The sequence below is a fragment of the Oncorhynchus mykiss genome, chromosome 12, assembly GCF_057628025.1.
Source record: "Oncorhynchus mykiss isolate SJ-2025 chromosome 12, ASM5762802v1, whole genome shotgun sequence".
NCBI classification, from domain to species: domain Eukaryota; kingdom Metazoa; phylum Chordata; class Actinopteri; order Salmoniformes; family Salmonidae; genus Oncorhynchus; species Oncorhynchus mykiss.
The window spans coordinates 74,032,807-74,039,264 of record NC_143033.1 but is presented as its reverse complement, the minus strand read 5'-3'; positions in this window follow the sequence as shown (position 1 = coordinate 74,039,264).

Below are 6,458 nucleotides of genomic sequence, written 5' to 3'. Positions count from 1 at the left end.
ACCATTTTTAGGTATTGCCATAGATTTTCAAGTAGATTTAAGTCAAAACTGTAACTCAACCACTAACATTCACTGACTCTTGGTAAGCAACTCCAGTGTAGATTTGTGTTTTAGGTTATTGTCCTGCTGAAAGGTGAATTCATCTCCTAGTGTTTGGTGGAAAGCAGACTGAAACAGGTTTTTCTCTAGGATTTTGCCTGTGCTTAATTCCATTACATTTATTTTTTTTATCCTGAAAAACTCCCCAGTCCTTAATGATTACAAGCATACACATAACATGATGCAGCCACCACTATGCTTGAAAAATTGGAGAGTGGTACTCAGTAAGGTGTTGTATTGGATTTGCCCCAAATATAACACTTTGTATTCAGGACAAAAAGTGTATTGTTTTAGAGATTTGTTTTTCAGTTTTACTTTAGTGCCTTGTTGCAAACCGGATGCATGTTTTGGAATATTAGGTTCGTATTGTGGAGTAACTACAATGTTGTTGATCCAGCCTCAATTTTCTCCTATCACAGCCATTCAACACTGTAACTGTTTGAAAGTCACCATTGGCCTCATGGTGAAATCCCTGAGTTAGGAAGGACACCTTTATTTTTGTAGTGACTGGCTGTATTGATATACCATCCAAAGTGGAATTAATAATAACTTCACCATGCTCAAAGGAATATTCCATGTCTGCTTCTCTTTTTTTTACCCATCTACCAATATGTGCCTTCTTTGAAAAGATTTGGAAAACTTCCCTGGTCTTTGTGGTTGAATCTATGTTTGAAATTCACTGCTCGGCTAAGGGACCTTACAGATACAGTTGAAGTCGGAAGTTTACATACACTTAGGTTGGAGTCATTAAAACTCGTTTTTCAACCACTCCACAAATGTCTTGTTAACAAACTATAGTTTTGGCAAGTCGGTTAGGACATCTACTTTGTGCATGCTACAAGTCATTTTTCCAGCAATTGTTAACAGACTGATTATTCATTTATAATTCACTGTATCACAATTTCAGTGGGTCAGAAGTTTACATACAGTAAGTTGACTGTGCCTTTAAACAGCTTGGAAAATTCCAGAAAAGGATGTCATGGCTTTAGAAGCTTCTGATAGGCTAATTGACATAATTTGAGTCAATTGGAGGTGTACCTGTGGATTTATTTCAAGGTCTACCTTCAAACTCAGTGCCTCTTTGCTTGACATCATGGGAAAATCACAAGAAATCAGTCAATTCCTAAAAAAAAAGAATTGTAGACCTCCACAAGTCTGGTTCAGCCTTGGTAGCAATTTCCAAATGCCTGAAGGTACCACGTCCATCTGTACAAACAATAGTACGCAAGTATAAACACCATGGGACCACGCAGCCGTCATACTGCTCAGGAAGAAGATGCGTTCTGTCTCCTAGAGATGAACATACTTTGGTGCGAAAAGTGCAAATCAATCCCAGAACAACAGCAAAGGACCTTGTGAAGATGCTGGAGTAAACCGGTACAAAAGTATCTATATCCACAGTAAAACGAGTCCTATATCGACATAACCTGAAAGGCCGCTCAGCAAGAAAGGAGCCACTGCTCCAAAACTGCCATAAAAAAGCTAGACTACGGTTTGCAACTGCACATGGGGACAAGGATTGTACTTTTTGGAGAAATGTCCTCTGGTCTGATGAAACAGAAATAGAACTGCTTGGCCACAATTACCATTGTTTTGTTTGGTGGAAAAAGGGGCAGACTTGCAAGCCGAAGAACACCATCCCAACCGTGAAGCACGGGGGTGGCAGCATCATGTTGTGGGGGTGCTTTGCTGCAGTAGGGACTGGTGCACTTCACAAAATAGATGGCATCATGAGGGGGGTGCAACTATGTGGATATATTGAAGCAACATCTCCAGACATAAGTGAACTGTACTTGTATGTGTGGGGTTCAGAGGTGATGAGGTCGTCATTCAAAAATCATGTAAACCCTATCATTGCACACAGAGTGAGTCCATGCAACTTATGTCACTTGTTAAGCACATTTATTCCTCCTGAACTTATTTAGGCTTGCCATAACAAAGGGGTTGAATACTTATTGACTCAAGACATCTTTCATTCATTTCTAAAAATGTCTAAAAACATAATCCTACATTATACGGTATTATAAGGCCCTGCCCCGCCCTCCTTTCGGAAAAGCTGACCACGATTCCATTTTGTTGATCCCTGCCTACAGACAGAAACTAAAACAAGAGGCTCCCACGCTGAGGTCTGTCCAACGCTGGTCCGACCAAGCTGACTCCACACTCCAAGACTGCTTCCATCACGTGGACTGGGACATGTTTCGTATTGCGTCAGATAACAATATTGACGAATACGCTGATTCGGTGTGCGAGTTCATTAGAACGTGCGTTGAAGATGTCGTTCCCATAGCAATGATTAAAACATTCCCTAACCAGAAACCGTGGATTGATGGCAGCATTCGCGTGAAACTGAAAGCGCGAACCACTGCTTTTAATCAGGGCAAGGTGACTGGTAACATGACCGAATACAAACAGTGCAGCTATTCCCTCCGTAAGGCTATCAAACAAGCTAAGCGTCAGTACAGAGACAAAGGAGAATCTCAATTCAATGGCTTAGACACAAGAGGCATGTGGCAGGGTCTACAGTCAATCACGGACTACAAGAAGAAATCCATCCCAGTCACGGACCAGGATGTCTTGCTCCCAGGCAGACTAAATAACTTTTTTGCCTGCTTTGAGGACAATACAGTGCCACTGACACGGCCTGCAACGAAAACATGCAGACTCTCCTTCACTGCAGCCGAGGTGAGTAAGACATTTAAACGTGTTAACCCTCGCAAGGCTGCAGGCCCAGACGGCATCCACAGCCGCGCCCTCAGAGCATGCGCAGACCAGCTGGCCGGTGTGTTTACGGACATATTCAATCAATCCCTATACCAGTCTGCTGTTCCCACATGCTTCAAGAGGGCCACCATTGTTCCTGTTCCCAAGAAAGCTAAGGTAACTGAGCTAAACGACTACCGCCCCGTAGCACTCACTTCCGTCATCATGAAGTGCTTTGAGAGACTAGTCAAGGACCATATCACCTCCACCCTACCCGACACCCTAGACCCACTCCAATTTGCTTACCGCCCAAATAGGTCCACAGACGATGCAATCTCAACCACACTGCACACTGCCCTAACCCATCTGGACAAGAGGAATACCTATGTGAGAATGCTGTTCATCGACTACAGCTCGGCATTCAACACCATAGTACCCTCCAAGCTCGTCATCAAGCTCGAGACCCTGGGTCTCGACCCCGCCCTGTGCAACTGGGTACTGGACTTCCTGACGGGCCGCCCCCAGGTGGTGAGGGTAGGCAACAACATCTCCACCCCGCTGATCCTCAACACTGGGGCCCCACAAGGGTGCGTTCTGAGCCCTCTCCTGTACTCCCTGTTCACCCACAACTGCGTAGCCACGCACGCCTCCAACTCAATCATCAAGTTTGCGGACGACACAACAGTGGTAGGCTTGATTACCAACAACGACGAGACGGCCTACAGGGAGGAGGTGAGGGCCCTCGGAGTGTGGTGTCAGGAAAATAACCTCACACTCAACGTCAACAAAACTAAGGAGATGATTGTGGACTTCAGGAAACAGCAGAGGGAACACCCCCCTATCCACATCGATGGAACAGTAGTGGAGAGGGTAGCAAGTTTTAAGTTCCTCGGCATACACATCACAGACAAACTGAATTGGTCCACTCACACAGACAGCATCGTGAAGAAGGCTCAGCAGCGCCTCTTCAACCTCAGGAGGCTGAAGAAATTCGGTTTGTCACTAAAAGCACTCACAAACTTCTACAGATGCACAATCGAGAGCGTCCTGGCGGGCTGTATCACCGCCTGGTACGGCAACTGCTCCGCTCACAACCGTAAGGCTCTCCAGAGGGTAGTGAGGTCTGCACAACGCATCACCGGGGGCAAACTACCTGCCCTCCAGGACACCTACACCACCCGATGTTACAGGAAGGCCATAAAGATCATCAAGGACATCAACCACCCGAGCCACTGCCTGTTCACCCCGCTATTATCCAGAAGGCGAGGTCAGTACAGGTGCATCAAAGCTGGGACCGAGAGACTGAAAAACAGCTTCTATCTCAAGGCCATCAGACTGTTAAACAGCCACCACTAACATTGAGTGGCTGCTGCCAACACACTGACACTGACACTGACTCAACTCCAGCCACTTTAATAATGGGAATTGATGGGAAATGATGTAAATATATCACTAGCCACTTTAAACAATGCTACCTTATATGATGTTACTTACCCTACATTATTCATCTCATATGCATACGTATATACTGTACTCTATCATCGACTGCATCCTTATGTAATACATGTATCACTAGCCACTTTAACTATGCCACTTTGTTTACATACTCACCTCATGTATATACTGTACTCGATACCATCTACTGTATCCTGCCTATGCTGCTCTGTACCATCACTCATTCATATATCCTTATGTACATATTCTTTATCCCCTTACACTGTATAAGACAGTAGTTTTGGAATTGTTAGTTAGATTACTTGTTGGTTATTACTGCATTGTCGGAACTAGAAGCACAAGCATTTCGCTACACTCGCATTAACATCTGCTAACCATGTGTATGTGACAAATAAAATTTGATTTGATTTATTGTGTGTAGGCCAGGGACAACAAAAACATCTAAATGTATTACATTTTAAATTCAGGCTGTAACACAACAAAATGTGGAAAAAGACAATTGGTGTGAATACTTTCTGAAGGCACTGTATCTGACCATGAAGCAGAGGTTTGGGGCAAACGGAGCCATGTATTTATTCTAAATATATAGCTCTGGGGGCAACTATACCAACACCTAGTAGTGTCTGTGATTGTGATGTGGCACTTCTAGTCTAAGTGCACTTAGACTAGATACTGACATATTTCCTGTTCTCTTTGAGCAGCTTGCTGCTAGTGTGTGTAGATGGGCCTGTCCTGTGTGAGTAAGTTGGACTCCGGTGTCCCCATACTTGTGAGATTGCTGGCCTGCCTAATTGTGAATGGTCGAAACATTTACCACGAACCCTGTAATGAAGAAAATGTATATTTGGAAACAGGAATGGCCATAAATGTAAAGTTGAGTGACTGACTAGCATTGACCTGACAAGAATGTGTTCGCTTACTGTCATTGGAATTGATTGCTGAAAAATGACAGTGTGCAACTTCACAATGTGGAGGGCCCATGAAGATAATATGCCCTCTGCTGGAGATCTAAACAACAGTGTAAATCACCATACTTTTCATCCTCTTTATGCAAGACATGTAGGATCCCAAGAAAGAGAGTCCACATTGCTTACAAATAGATTTCTATAAGGAGACGATATTAAGGTGGGGTCTGTTTGGTCTGTCTACCACCGCCTAAACATAAATAACACTTGGACAAATATAGCGGATAAAAGTCTGTGTGTGTGCGTGTACTGCTATATTAAATTAATCCATGTTTTTTTAATTTTTTTAACCTTACTCTGAGTTTCTTTCCCTATTCTCTGTCTCATTTACATTTTTGTAATTTACAGGTTGGAGTCAAACAAGGAAATGGTTCCAATTGTTTTTCCACCATTCATTTTTCCCATAGGAGATTTTAGAAATAATTCAAATTAGGGTTGTGTCTCGTGTAGGCTTACCTTGGCGTGACGTTTTGATGTAAACCGTGTAAATCTCTCTAGGACAAGGTGACTTTTATTAATAAATACCCCCTCAAAAATGAAATACTAATTAGCTGCTAATGTGGCTCTCATGAAGAACTACAAATGCCATGATGATCTGGACGAGACTGCCGAATCAAGGCAAAGGTAAAAAAAAAAAAAAATCCTATCTAGGTTTAACAATGAATAAATTAGCAAAATGTATTTAAATTGACAATTCTGTGAACTGTTTTGTCCAAGTTTTAAATTGACACAATACCTGTTAGCAAAGGTGTCAGCTAGAGATGACATGCAGGAGCTTGCAGGGATTTGTAGTCTTGCATGTCTACTTTGATACTAATTAGCATTTTCAATTCTGAGAGTAAATAGAATATATTGATAAATTCACCTTGTCCGAGAGAGATTTATATGGTTATCAAAACATCATGCCTGGGTAAGCCTACACGAAGCACATCTCTTATTTTAAATGTTTCTAAAAATTCCCTATGGGAAAAATGTATGGTGGGAAAACAAATGGAACCATTTCCCTGTTTGACCGCTAGGTTTTATGGGTATTATGACACCTCCACTGTTGGGCTCTATTCCCAGTTATAGAACATGTTTAGCCAAAACTCTATTCTGACTCAACCATGTGGTATGATATTTGAAATTACAGATTTGATTAAATGAATTATGCAAGTGACTGGAATTTAAAACCTTGCACTTAATCTGTGCCATTGTGTGCATGTTTGGCTCCTTCCCCTGCCTCCCCTCTGGCAG